We start from the raw sequence: 14,730 nt of genomic DNA, 5'->3' as shown, positions 1-14,730 counted from the left end.
TCTGAATCCCAAGAGTCACACATTGTACTATAAATGTGTATCTTATGTTAATAAAAAATGTACTGAATGATTTATCTTTCACATTGTTTTCCTATCCATGTGTGTTTAACAGTGTTATTGCAGGCTCATTTTAGGGAACATATCTAGATGATTGTATGAAAGCATAGGAATTCATACAAGTATCTTTTGGGAAGGATTCATATGTATAGAATCTCGTAAAATGTAGTTGGACATAAAATATGTTCAATATGGTTATATGATACTTAAGAGAAGAATTATGACTTACTAAAAGGATAAAGACTTTCTCACTAGATTATATAGAATAGTAATCAACATACAGTATAGTCTTCGGAAGAAAATTGAAACTTGGTAATCAAGTTCGATCCTTGGGAATTCTGATGCATGAAGGAAGATTTGTGTGGAGATGGACCATGAAGATGTTGCTTTGTTGAGAAGGGCATCTTGATGAGGTAAGTCTAATGTTAATGATTTCATTGGTTATTTGGTTAACATATTGCTTTTGCTACTTGGAAGGATATTGTAGGAATATATGATGAAAGTTGAGGCAAGCTCAAGATTTGATTTTGGCAATCATGAAATCAAGATGTGTTAATCTTGGCATTAAAAGGTAGCAGTACGAGAAGATAACCTGAAGGTCAAGTTCGTACAACAAAAAGGAGATCACTTTCACGAGGAAGCTATGATCAACTTGAATATTGGAAAGGCTCATTATAATGCTTTTATTGTTGATGACGAGATTGTCGATCTACCTCTTTATATATAATCTTTCTACTACGTCGAATAACTCTAATTTAGGCAGACTTCATTAGGACAACGCCGACTTGGTGTGGAGGTGACAAATGACCTTTTTGACTAAAAGATAATTCTTTTTACATGATACAAAGGCCCAAGTAGGGTCTAGTAAAAATGATAATGACTTTATTGACTCAAGACAAAATCTAGAAGCCTTCAATGGAGGCTTTGACCTAGAAATTATTGACCCAAGCACAAAACCCATGCTTTAATAAGTCATTTTTTTTTAATAATAAAATTTCTTTTGACAAATACAATTATGAAGACTGACACTAGTTACATTCTTAACTAGGGAGGTATTCATAATTACATAGGTACATGGAAGATCTCAAAATGATACGAACTATGGAGAGTTCTAGCACACACAGTGCTAGAGATTAGATACTTGACCAGGGCACTCTAATCATGTGGGACTAAGGTGTACTCAAGCTTTAGCCTCTCTAGGTACCATCAGGCTTTTAAGCTCTAATGCCAACCCAGGGATCTAGGTGCATGTCCAAGGTCAGAGCTCCATGACCAATGTCACCCTCCCTACTTCGGGATCTAGACATCAACACATACGCTGACTAGATGTCCTCCCAAGCATTTTGTTGCCACAAGATGCTTCATCTCTCCCTATCAACTAAATCTGTAACATCAACCAATCCAAGCATGCTTTCGAAATATTCAAACTTCTTATTCGGAAGAGATTTCGTGAACATGTCAACTACTTGTTGATCCGTTAGAATATATTGTAGCTTCACGACCCCATCTTGTACCGAACTCTTAATGTAATGGTACTTGTTATTGATATGCTTTGACTTGGCATGGAATTCGGGGTGTTCAGACATCTTGATGCTACTTTGATTATCACAATTTATCACTGCAAGATCTAAAGGCTTCCAAACAAATTTGACAAGAGTTTTCTTAACCAAACAACTTCTTTTCCTACTTCATATGCAACAACATATTTCACTTCAACACTACTTAACTCAATATGATCTTGTTTTCTACTCATCCAAGAAATCATTGCAGATCCCAATTTGAAACAACCACCGGTAGTGCTTCTTCCATCAGTCTCATTGCCACCCTAATCGGAATCAATAAAACATATTAACTTAACTTCCTTTCCATCATACTTCAGGCAGTGATGAATTGTACCACGTAGGTATCTCAAGATATGCTTGGAAACTATCCAATGGTCACGACGAGGCTCCAACTAAAATTCACTGAGAACATTTACAACAAAGAAAATATCAGGTCTTGTATTCACCATGTACATCAAAGAGCCCACCAACTTATGATAGCTTGTAGGATCGACGAGACTAGAGTCAGAGCTTCTTAACTTTTTGAGATTTGTGATCATGGAGGTTGTCATAGGCTTGGAATCCATCATACGGAACTTTTGTAACGTCTTGATTTTGTACTTACCTTGACCAAGATATATCTCACCGTGTTTCAGCCAAACTTCCAAGCCCAAGTAATAGTGCATGAGTCCCAAATCTTTCATTTCAAATTTAGCTGCCAACATTTTTTTGTATTCTAGAATTCTTCGCTCCACACCTGTAATAAACAAATCATCCACATATAGTAGAATAATGATTGGGTCATTCTTCAATATCTTGATGTAGAGGTTTGCATCGACAGAATTTTTGACGAACCCAATCCTTAAAAGATATGCATCCTTTCTTGCATACCAAGCCCTAGGAGCTTGCTTCAAGCCATATAGAGCTTTCTTGAGTCTGCAAACATGTGTATCCATGCTATTTATCTCAAAGTCTTCCGATTGTTCAATATATACTTCTTCATCATGGTTCATTTAGAAATGTTGTTTTGACATCCATTTGATGGATATTCCATCCCATAGTCGTAGTGAGTGAAACCAAAGATCTAATAGTAGTGTACTTGGCAGTAGGAGCAAAAGTTTCTTCATAATCTATTCCTCCTTTTGTGAGAAACCCCTTGCAACAAATCTGGCTTTGTATTTGTCTATGCTTCCATCTAAGACATGTTTGATTTTGTAAATCCATTTGGAATTGATAACAGATTTGTCACTTTGTCTAGGAGCGATTTCCAAAACCCCATTATTCATGATGGATTGATATTCTTCCTGTGTTGCTTTCTTCCATTCTTCTTGATGAGCGACTTATTCAAAGGTAGTTGGTTCTGCTCCTTTTAACTTCGTCATATATGCTGCATATCCCGAGTATATTTTTGGTCTTTTGCTTTCTCTAAAAGTTCCTTTAGTTGCTCCATGTCCTTCGACATCTTCAAGTGTTTCTTTTACCCAATTTGGCCTATTCTTTGTTTCAGGAATGATTATAGGTTGAATAGGCTCACCTGGCCTTTCTCCTTCTTCTTCTTGGTTTGTAGGTGCCTTGTCATGATGCTCTTCTTCTTCAAATAATGGTACATCTTCGTCATCGAATTTGATTGGTATATCCTTGGATCTTTCGTAGGCATGGTTTTCATCAAATATAACATTCCTGCTAACTTTGATTTGTCTTCCTTCCTTGATGTAGCTTCTATAAGCCTTTGATGAAAGGCTACAACCAACGAAGATACCTTTTATACCTATAGAATCTAACTTCTTTCAATTATCATTTGGAACATGAATGTATGCAGGACACCCAAAGATTCAAAGATGGTCTACACATGGCTTCTTCCTTGTGAATGCTTCTTTTGGTGTCATATTATCAAGGATTCTATGAGGACTTCTATTTTGTATGTATATTGCTGTCATGGCTGCTTCTCCCCATAGAAATTTTGGTAGATCTTGATCAAATATCATAGTCATTATGCATTCTTCAATGGTTCTATTCTTCCTTTTTGCTACTCCATTCTATTCGGGGTTGTAGGGAACAATGAGCTCCCTCTTAATACCTACTTCTTTACAATATGCAATAAGTTCTTTTGAAGTGTATTCCCCTCCATTTTTGGATCTCAAAGTCTTTATCTTTCTTTTAGTTAAGGTCTCAACTTCAGATCTAAATTCCTTGAACTTTTCAAATACTTTGTCCTTTGTCTTGAGAAGGTAGAGCCATGTCTTTCTAGAGTGATCATCAATGAAGATCACATGGTAAAGATGGCCTCCAAGAGATTTATTAGACATAGGCTCACATACATCGGAATGAATGAAGTCTAATATCTCCTTAGACCTTGTGTCACTACTTGTAAAAGGTTTCATAGTATTCTTTCCCAAAGCGCATCCCTTGCATACTCCTTCATGATCTTCCTTGATGTTGGGGATGCCCTTTACCATTTGACTAAGAGAGGGTATTATCCTGTAATGAAAAAGCCCATATCTTCTTTGCAAAGTTCGATAGGATTGATCTCCATGTGAACTAGGGCTTGAGGAGATGGTGTTAAAACTCTATATAATCTTCCTTCATGTTGATGGTGCTGGACCCGCCAACATGTCATGGGATCTCCCCTGTAAGAAGTCCCAACTAGACCTCAGACTGTTTGGTGTAAGAGTCCTAGCAATGGGTCGTACGGTTTTTCCTTGATCGTGGTTGCGTGTAGAGGTAAGTATGATGTCCTTGTTAGTAGCAAGGGTGTGACCAACGCAGCAAGCCAGGGAAGGTGCATGAAGGGTTCTAACACATGGAAATGGGAATGGGTGCGCCCCTTAGAAACCTGTGGAAACACGCAACTTGAAAGGGAACACACAAGCAAAGATACATCACAGGCTGGAAGGCGGGTTAACCAACGATCCAAAGTGATGGTTAAACCAACAACACATCTCAATAAGATTCATACATACATATATAGAAAGAGTCCATATATACATGCGTAAGCAAACAACTACATATATCATTAGAGTAATTGAGACAATTGAAATACAATAACAACATATTCATGAAATAATCGAGCTCTGTTATATTAAGAGTGAAAGATCCAATCATACAATACAACCATGACCAACCACTAGTTCCGACAACGGAACGTTACAATCACTGCCGCCTGCTCCTCCAAAGAGATGTACTAGCTCTGCACTGTGGAGAAGCCAAGGCGTGTTACAATACACTCCAAGCTTTCTTTAAGTTAGACCTATAGGAAGCTTGGCTCCCAAAAGCCCCTACAATGAGTTATGAAGTTCTATAAATAACAAATGGCGGGGTGACCCTTGACATTCCCCTTTGTGACTCTTCACCTACCCTCATGACTCTTCAACTACTACATGACGGTTACATTCGACTATCGACACTTGGTCTTTCACTTCATGTTACATTACAATCTGCGCATGTACCCATGTGAGACAAAATAGGCTCGAGTAAGGCATGCAAGACATCACTAAGACTCGGATAGCTATGGGAAGACGAACTCTTCGACATCCTTGCGATGATCGACGGTGGCGAACCGATGCCAAGTTTGGTAGTCTGTGATGGTGTCCATGTACTCTGTGGTGACATCCTTCTGGAAGTGAACTCTTGCCTCCGTTGCATCCGGGTACACTGATTTGGCTCCTCTATCCAACTCGTCTGATAATATGCACGTCATAGTCTTGAGTGCAACTGGACCAACAACATACTAAACATACTGATGCATAGTGTCTGAGCTGATCTCCAAGACTGTGCTGGTGGCTATGCACATCAACTTGTCGAAGTACATGTCCACCTCCAGTCGGACTTGGTTCTTTGTCTTCGCCTCGATGAGTGTGCCAATGGATGGGATCGCATGTGTGCGCACAATGACATCCATGCTCCTGAACACCCGTGCATGTGATCGACAACACTGCTCACCCTGTCTGCTTTGTGCCAGCTGCTGGGATGGGTCTATAACCTGTATGGGTGTAATTTCATCAATTTGTGCATGTTGCGCCTCCCGTTGTACCTATTTCTACTGTGCTTCTTTCTCTCCTCTATGCAACTTTTGTTCTTCCTTGAGTTTCCGCTTCAACTCCTGCAACTCGTTGTTTGTTTCCTCCATCCTCTATTTCTCTCTTTGCCTTTGCGCGATCCTCTTGTCGCGCTGTCGCCTCTTAGCCTCAATCTCCAAAGCTGCTTTCACCATGAGTGGTTCTGCTTTGAACTTACATCTTTGCTCCACCTCTGTGCTGTCAACAACCTTCCTCTTGCCTTTGTTGTGCACAGGTCTGCTACCCTCTGCTATTGCTGATGGTGCTGCACACTGCGATGCCATTTCCATTTCATCTTGATATCCTTGTCTATGAACAACTTGGTGTCTTCATAGATAGGCAAGTTCATAGACACTTGCTCAACTGCATCCCCAGTTGCGCTCTCAACATTGTCCTTTGACTCTGCTCTCCTAGAGGCCATTTTACATGTGTTGCTGAGAGGCAGACGAATACCTATGATACCTGGAGACATAGCAACACTCATGGCAAGCAATCTGTCAGTTGAAAAACAAAAACAAACTTGAGGACTGACTTGCAACATACTTGTGTGACTGATTGCGAAGATTGCGCAATTTCCACCAGGAGGTTGGGAGACTGACTGCCAAAACTACGCAAGGCACAGTCTGGGCTGTCAAGACGTTAACTGACTGCTGGAATTGCGCAATGCATGGTCCAACCTAGCTTACTGAGGACTGAAACTACGCAACTGCGCAATGCACAGTTTCAATCAACAAGGGCATGCAAACCCAACAAACTGCACTACGTAGTTTTTGGGGCCAGCTGGGCACTGCCTCCTAGAATTGCGTAGAGCAAGCCTGGGGGTCAGTGTTGGTCAGTTTTGTGCATTTTTTGGAGGGAGGCAGAGCCTTCATTCTTAGGGATGTGCATTGCTGGCTGGGCAAGGCAAAGTCTGGGCCAAGGCAGCTCAGATCCGCCGATGGACGACTGAAAACATGATAAGGCTTGAATGCATGGCGAGACTGAGTGTAAGCAAGAGTGAATGATCATGCATGCAAATAGTGAGTGCAAGATTCAGAAAACGAGAAAGCGAGCATGTGTGTGAAGCGAGTCGCCACAACGACGACCGTAAGTGCAGAAACAGTGTCATGCATGCGACAATAGTGAGATGCAATGAAAAACTGAAATAGTGCTTCTACAAGCTAACATGAAGTAGTGTCATCAAAACCAAGTAGATAACACTCACACAAGACGAAATACAAAAAGCGACAGAAAAGCAGCAAAAACCATGTAAAGCGGACTTACCCAGAAAAGGCCGAGTTGAATGCGCCGAAGACTCCTAGGTGCGATGTGGGGTATCGGAGCTGCAAGATCGATGTGAGGAATGAGCTCTGTAGCATCTGATACATAAGTTTTGATAATATTGAAGCTTATGACATGCATGCCACAAATCTAGGAAACAATGACACTTGGCGGGAGGTTTCCAAAATGGATTTTGCATGTAACCTCCAACTGCTAAAAATGGATCCCTAAAATCTAGGGATGTTTTTTGCTTTTTGCCTTTTTGGGGAAAGCAACCCATGTATGCAAATAAGGATTGCTCAGTCCTGGAGGGAACCGGTCAACTTGAAAGCACATGCAATAGTCTGCAAGCTTGTGGATGAGATTTGTGCAGTTTCTAGGCTGAGCAAGACTAGCTATCCCTCATGCACTGTGCAATTTTTGGACTGAAGCCCTGGCTGTTAGTCAAAACTGCGCAATTTCTGAGTTGAAGCCCGGTGTTGGGTTGTACTGCGCAATTTTCAAGGGGAAGGCTGCCTGGCTGAATTGCTCATTTCTAGAGACCAGGAGGCAGCCTAGAAGGATTCACAATTTCTAGAGCGAAGGCTGGTTCCGCTCCAAAATTGCACAATTTTTATGGGGAGCATCTTAGCCAAAAAATTGCCTAAGTCCGGAATAACAGCTTGTGGTGAGAGGCAAACAAGTTGACATGCACATGCTGGTAGACCACTGAAACTCAGCTGAAGCCTATGTACTTTGGACAATGCAAGACATGATGCTAAGGATGGTTGGTAGGGAGGCTCCAAAACGAAGCTAAGGAAACATTCTGGAGGGTGGTTGTAGCCGCTACAACACTGAACGAACTCCAATGACTTGTTTTTTCAATACTTGAATCCTTTCCCCAAACCAAAACTTTACCATCTACAAACGCAACCCTATCTCCTTTATCTTCTAAACAAGAAATGAAAAGTAAATTCTTTTTCAAACCTGGGACAGATAGGATGTTGTTGAGGTGTAGCTTTGCTCCACTTTCTAGCTTCAATGATGTAGATCCAGGCCCTTGATTACATAATTGTTGTTGTCTCCTAGCTCCACTGCATGTGATGATGGTTCCCTGGATAGAGTATGAAGTTGTCCACTTTCTCCTGTCATATGTCTTAAGGCTCCAGTATCAATGATTCATGCGTTGTCATCATCAAGTGTACCTGTAAGTGCAACCAAGAATCCTTCACTCTTGACTCTCCTAGATAGATTGTAGATGATCCTTCCAATCCAACTTCCTGCAATTCTCACAATATTGAGTCCCATCTTCAAGTAACTTGCCATTGAGGGAGTAACCTTTCCTTCCAAGATTGCTTTTCCTTCCTTCAAATGATAGCCAACAAAGTGATCTTGAATTAGCCCTTCTTTCACCTTAGCTCTGATACCATGTTAAGAAATCATTGCTTATAGGAATTAGGGTTTGATTCCTCTTTCTTGATAATTACTTGTGAGTTATGTTGGCTTCTTTTACTTGTTTATTAGTTTATCTTTCATCAAACAATTACCAAATTAAATGTATATGAAGACCACAAGATGTAGGCACTTAGCCAGAGGAAAACCCCGCCAAGGGGAAAACCCAGTCCAACTCTTCAACTAGTAGATTCAAATCAAGATGAAACAATTCAAGACCCTTTAGACCTAGACAAAGACCTCCTCTAATCACCAAGTCAACCCTTCCTTCCAATAGATAATCCCTGTCAAAGTCTTCAAGTGACAACTTTCCAGTAGCAACTACAATCCAGAACTTCGATCCCCAGCTACATATTTTTGACCCCCAACAACAGAATTTTGGACCTATAGTAGATTCAAAATTTTGGCCCCAAGTACAACCCAAAAACTTCGCATGTGTGAGAGATAGATTGCCCAAGAACTCAATTTAGGTCTTCCAACTTCTTCTATCCTTCTCCAACAACTTCACTCTTCTTTTTCTTCTTCTTCTTCTTGTAGATCGAACTTGTTGAATGTGCCAAATAGGTCGAGCTACCTCTCTATATATAGCCTTTCTGCTGGGTCGAATAACCCTAATTTAGGTTGACTTCATGAGGATAGGGATGACTTGGTGTGGAGGTGACAAATGATCTTTTTGACTCAAAAATAATTCTTTTTACATGATACAAAAGCCCAAGAAGGGTCTAATAAAAATTATAATGACTCTATTGACTCAAGACAAAACCTAGAAGCCTTCAATGGAGGCTTTGACCTAGAAATTATTGACCCAAGCATGAAACCCATGCTTTAATAAGTCATTTTCTTTAATAATAAAATTTCTTTTGACAAATACAATTATGAACACTGACACTAGTTACATTCTTCAACACTAGTAAACGTATTTCAACATCCATTCTTGAAAAAGAGATTAGCTTCCATTTTTTGTCTAGATGAAGAGGACAACTACATAGACATTGACTTGGTGAATCAAAAATTATTTCCAAAACCAATTATAACTAAAAAGAAAAGCACTTATGGTGATAAAAGATATGAAATTAAGGACCTAATAATAACAATTAATGACATAAATTCATATCCCAATTCAATGATGCAAACTACGTATAGAGAAAGTGTTGACATAATTTTGGGTTCACCCTGGATGGAAACATTTGAGACCTCCCTCCTTAAAATGAAGTATTTGTCATTTTCTCCTATAAGAAGTTAACATTGCAAGGTGTTATGAATCAACTATATACAAATAATATAAATAATAATAATAATGAATAATAATTAATTAACTAATAATTAGTAGTGAATAGGCATGTCTCTAAAGACATGACCTTTTGGTGAAGGAGTACTTGCCTAGGTATATAAGCAGACCCTCACCCTCAATTGTAATTATCTCTCATATCTTCCGTACAATTCATATATAATATGTTACTGTCCAATCATGAATATTTTCATATACTAGATCTTTTGAGTATTCTACTGCATATACGGACTTTGTTCGTAACATTGGTATCAGAGCATTCCTTTGAGTATATGAACCTTGTTCGTTACATTCGTATCAAAGCATTCCTCTGTGTATACGAACTTTGTTCGTTACATTGGTATCAGAGCATTCCTCTAAGTATATGAACTTTGTTCGTTACACAAGGTGTTACAATGAAGTAAGATTCATAAGTGTTTTTATCAAAAGACTTTAAAGATATTCCCCAAAGGTGATTTTTTAGGATAATTAGAAGTCATTACAAAAAGGTGCAAAAATAATTTGATAAGGTTGTCACTAATAAAGAAGAAGAAATTTGTTGCCTTAAGAATCATGGTCAAAGTTTGATCACACAAACTACAAAGTTAAAATGTGAAAAATGTCACAACAAGAAAAGCTAGAGGAACTCACAAGCTAGAAATCAATGGTCGATAAAGAAACAATGAGTGACCCTGTTGAAATACAGAAGTCATCAGATGTAAAAACCAAGACCTTGGATAGAGGAACCAATACAAATCTAATCAACATCAAAAAAACAAAAAGATGCTTATATTTTAACTTTAGCAACCACTAATTCACCTGAAGGATCAAAAAATGAAGCTTCCAAAAATAAGAGATGAGATAGAAGGATGCTTTATCGTCATATTTATTATAAAGGTCATCAGCAAATTAACCCAAGCTGAAATTGATATGAAAAGCTAAGAGCCTATTATATTGAAGAGAAGCTCAAATGTGGAATTTTATCATTTACCAAATCACAGAAGTCATTGGCACATATTTTTGTAGAAAATTGAGTTAGGTGGTCTGATCCTTTCACGTTAAGACAACTCTGCACAACACTTCATAGCTCATATTGTCTTGTATCATTAACTATCTCAGCTGCAAGAATACAGGATCATGAGAAGGCATGACAAGCTAGAACAAGATGTTAAGTATTTGCTATAAATATGTCTGGAGGACAAAGCATTAATAAACAATTATTATTAAGTGACAAGAATAGAGGATCATGAGACGGCATGACAAGCTAGAACAAGATGTTAAGTATTTGATATAAATATGTCTGGAGGACAAAGCATTAATAAACTAGAACAAGATGTTAAGTATTTGATATAAATATGTCTGGAGGACAAAGCATTAATAAAAAATAATTATGAAGTGACACATGACCTAACTAAGAGACATGACCAGTTTATATATATATATATATCATCACGAAGTTCATTGTAAATCAATCTATCATCTATCTTATTCATTATGTATTTACTTTTTTTTCCGGAGAAAAAAGCTAAAACTTTTTATTAAGGAAATATAAAAAGTTTTACAAGTCGTCTTTGCATCTTCAGCCCAACCGAGGGCATCAAAACATATATAGACATTCCCCAAAACAGTTGGGGATCTTACAAAGTTACCCAATGCATCCCATATCCAAACATGATTAAGGGACGCGGCACATCAACCGGGCCTGTCAACTGATGAAAAGAAACTGTCCAAAGGAACGCGGAGAGAAATCCGCAATAGTTGCCAATACATATGCAAAGTATAGCCAATGAGGCCTCCTTACAGGAAGGATAAACAGCCTCATACATAAGAACGGAAAGTATAAACAGCCAGATGAAAAAACATAAATAAAAAGCATCTCGTCCACTGCCAGACAAAGGATATATTCAGATACAAAAAGCAGATCACCCCGAGTGATAAGAGCGAGTGCCTGTAAAAGCAAGGGCGGCATGATCTGCGAACAAAAAACAGAGGTGCATCGAAAGAACTCCACAACCCTGTAGCCACAAAAAATTTTGGAAAGAGATATTATGATGAGAAACTATACTGGCGGAGCAAAGGGAGGAAGCTGTGAGTGGAAAGACTGTCCCTGTCGCAGTTCCTCTATGGTCCAGCTGCCCAAAACTTGTTGTAAGCCTGTTTTAGAAAGCTCATCAGCTGAAGAGTTTTTGTCCCTGTAAATATGACATATAGAGATAGAATTAAAATGAGACTTTAACGACAATATATCATCTAAGGTAGACTTCAGAATCTGGTTTTGACATATTGCTTTCCCGTTCACCCATTTGATAACATTCATGGAGTCTCCGAATATTTGAATGCTCAGGATGTTCATTTGTAGAGACCAACACATTAAGAGGCGTAATGCAACCAGTTCAGCGTAATTGTTTGTACCCTGACCCAGCCCTACAGCTGCTTTGAAAGAGTGCTCTCGGTTTAGATGAATACAAATACCTGCCCCAGCCCTGTTCTGTTGAGATGCCCCATCGAAGAAGGCCCAAGGGGAATTTTCATTTATGATCAGGGGAATGTCACGGTTAGATGTATATTTTGACTCAGGAGGAGGAAGGGAAGAGTATATTGCTGCACAATTTGTAGCCACAGATGTTGAAGAGAAAGACTGATCTTGGAATAAACATTTGTTCCTGGTCAACCACAGACCCCAGAAAAAAATGGGAAGGAGGTTCCTGAGATTGCCATCTGGGTGGTTGGTCCACCAATTCCTCCAGACTTCATCCAGCGAAGTTGGTGCCCAATGAGCTCTAATTTTTAACAAGTTTATAAGTTCACCCCAGATGCTTAGAGAGACAGTGCATGAAATGAAAAGATGATTTATTGTTTCATCATCCGCCTTGCAGAGAGGACATCTCCCAGGGCCAACGAAAAATCTTATGTATTTACTTGTCGTATGTGGATTTCTTTTTATTATTATTCTTATGTTGGATTTTTCTACAGTAAATGAATTATTGTTTATTACACTCCCGAAGAACTTTAACTTGCTGCCATATGTGAGCCACCTTTCTTGAGTTCTGGGTGCATGTACCATGTTATTGTGCTGAACTGTGAATTCAAGCAGTTCCACAGTTACCTTCATCAACTTCAAGTGGTTAGACTGTTTATTAAATTATTACTAATTATTCATTACACAACCCACAGGTAAGTACAATGTTCAGAAATTGATCAACTACAAACAGATGCAACAACACACAAGGTATTGTTGTACTAGTTTGTCAAAGGTCAAATTGTTGACAAAAATGATTTGAATACACTTATAGATTTTTTGGAAGGTTGTTTCAAGCTACTGTGAGATAGGACTTCACAGTTGGCATTTTTTTCCAATGCATGGCATGATAGTACTCTGAAAATCTGTTACGTGACTTCGTCCATATCATTCTTTATATACCTGCAATATATTTTTTTCTTCAATGAAAATAATTTAGTGGTGCATAGCACTTTGAGTAGATAAAAGATATGTGATGTAAAATATAGATGGTCTGACAGAAGCTCCATATCTCAAATGCCACAAATAGTTTTGCAGGTGGATCTCCTAATTTTTAATATTCAAATTTAGTGTTTGGTTTTCCAGAAGCCAGGAAAGTGCATTGACTAGAGGACGTTTTCAAGTTTGTTAGATTAGTGTGGAAATGTTAGGTTTTTAGAACATTTGGTTTGTTGTTTACAAAATTCCATTGGCCCATTTTCTAACTGTAAGCTTTAAAATTTTGATATAAAATGAAAGGTGTACATATAACAAGTTGTAGACTTTATCTTAAACTTGGTTGAGGGTAAAGACAGGATAAAATCATACAAAATACTCTAATAATAAGATTTTAATTTTTGCCTCAAGTACACGATGCAAATTTCCTGGTCTTCAGACTCATCTGAGCAATGTGTCCTCTATGTTTGTGATGCAGGGTATCTGATGATAATGAAATCCTTGGGGAGTGTAATATTAGTTTCGACTATGCAACGAAGGTAGTGGTGAAAGCGACAAATGTTTTCTAGTTTATCTTTAACTTTGCTGTTAAGATGGCGTGCATCAAGGGCATGCTTGTGGGAAACACTTTCTTGCAATCACCACTGCGGCTAGCCATATGCATGCTTGTGGGAAACACTTTCTTGCAATCACCACTGCGGCTAGCCATACGTGTTCCACCAACAATGTTGAAGAGGCCTTTGTTATCCTTCGTCTGGTGCTTATGTAATATTTTATCAGTTCAAATATATGACTTTGGTTTTGTAAATTGCCCCTAAGCTGTATTGAGTCTTAGATTTTCTATTTTATTTCAGTTGAATCCATCCTCCATTATGTCCAAAATTTTCTCTGTAAGTGCTGCCAATGAAATCAGATCGATCCTTGTATTTATCTCACAAAGAATTGTTTCCACCTTATATAGAAAGTTGAAGATACTCTATTTTGATAGAATGTGCCAAGTCAAAAATATTATTTTCTTTTTGCTTGGCATCGCTCTTTCTTTAGTCACAAGCATGCTGATTCTGATGTCTGAATTGTGACTGAGCTAGTTACTTCTTTTTTTAGGTCATCATATTTATTAGTTTCCATATTGGAATTTTCAATTCTATATTTTTTACAGATTTTATTGTGGCTAGAACTTTGTGCTACACCAGTGGATGTCATAAGTTTATAATTTACTCTGGCCATTGTGAGGCCTCATTATTTTAACAGTGTCTTTTGTATAATCTATGTTCCACTTTCTTCAATACTATCAGGAAGTGTATGATGATCATAGAGTGTTATTAAGTTGTAAGGCAATTTTCCTGTGTATGTTGATATCAGTTGTATGGAATCTCTTTCTCCAGATTTGCTTATCATTAACTTGATTATTGTGGAGTATGGGCTTCTAACATTTTATTAGATAAATAATCAATTTAGAATGAGAGAGGTTGTATGCGAGATGTGATTGAATGATTCTTACAGGACGTTGTGGGAGATGTAGAGGATACTGGAAATTCTAATGAGTCTATGCCCATTAAACTATTGTCCTGGACTTATTTTTGAATATTAGTTCATATGAACCACAAACTAGATAATGATAGGGTGAGCCCAGAAGTCCTGTTGTCGGTAAATGATATTGATATT

At 38.3% G+C, this 14,730-nt stretch overlaps 1 protein-coding gene across 2 annotated transcripts in view; it reads left to right on the top strand.

Annotated features, from left to right (window-relative positions):
• LOC149158080 (uncharacterized) overlaps window positions 1-14,055 on the top strand; it is a 211,929-nt gene extending 197,874 nt beyond the window's left edge. For both annotated transcript variants that reach the window (XM_089436104.1, XM_089436105.1), the window contains exon 8: window positions 13,544-14,055. The gene's annotated coding sequence lies outside the window, so the exon portion shown is untranslated. The remainder of the gene's footprint in view (window positions 1-13,543) is intronic.
• Window positions 14,056-14,730: the final 675 nt, after the last annotated feature.

Source organism: Pinus tabuliformis, chromosome 5_2 (assembly GCF_031772625.1).
Source record: "Pinus tabuliformis cultivar Carrire ecotype Pingquan chromosome 5_2, CPIR1, whole genome shotgun sequence".
NCBI lineage: Eukaryota > Viridiplantae > Streptophyta > Pinopsida > Pinales > Pinaceae > Pinus > Pinus tabuliformis.
The sequence above is the reverse complement of the archived record's forward strand: the minus strand, read 5'-3'. Positions and strand labels throughout refer to the sequence as shown.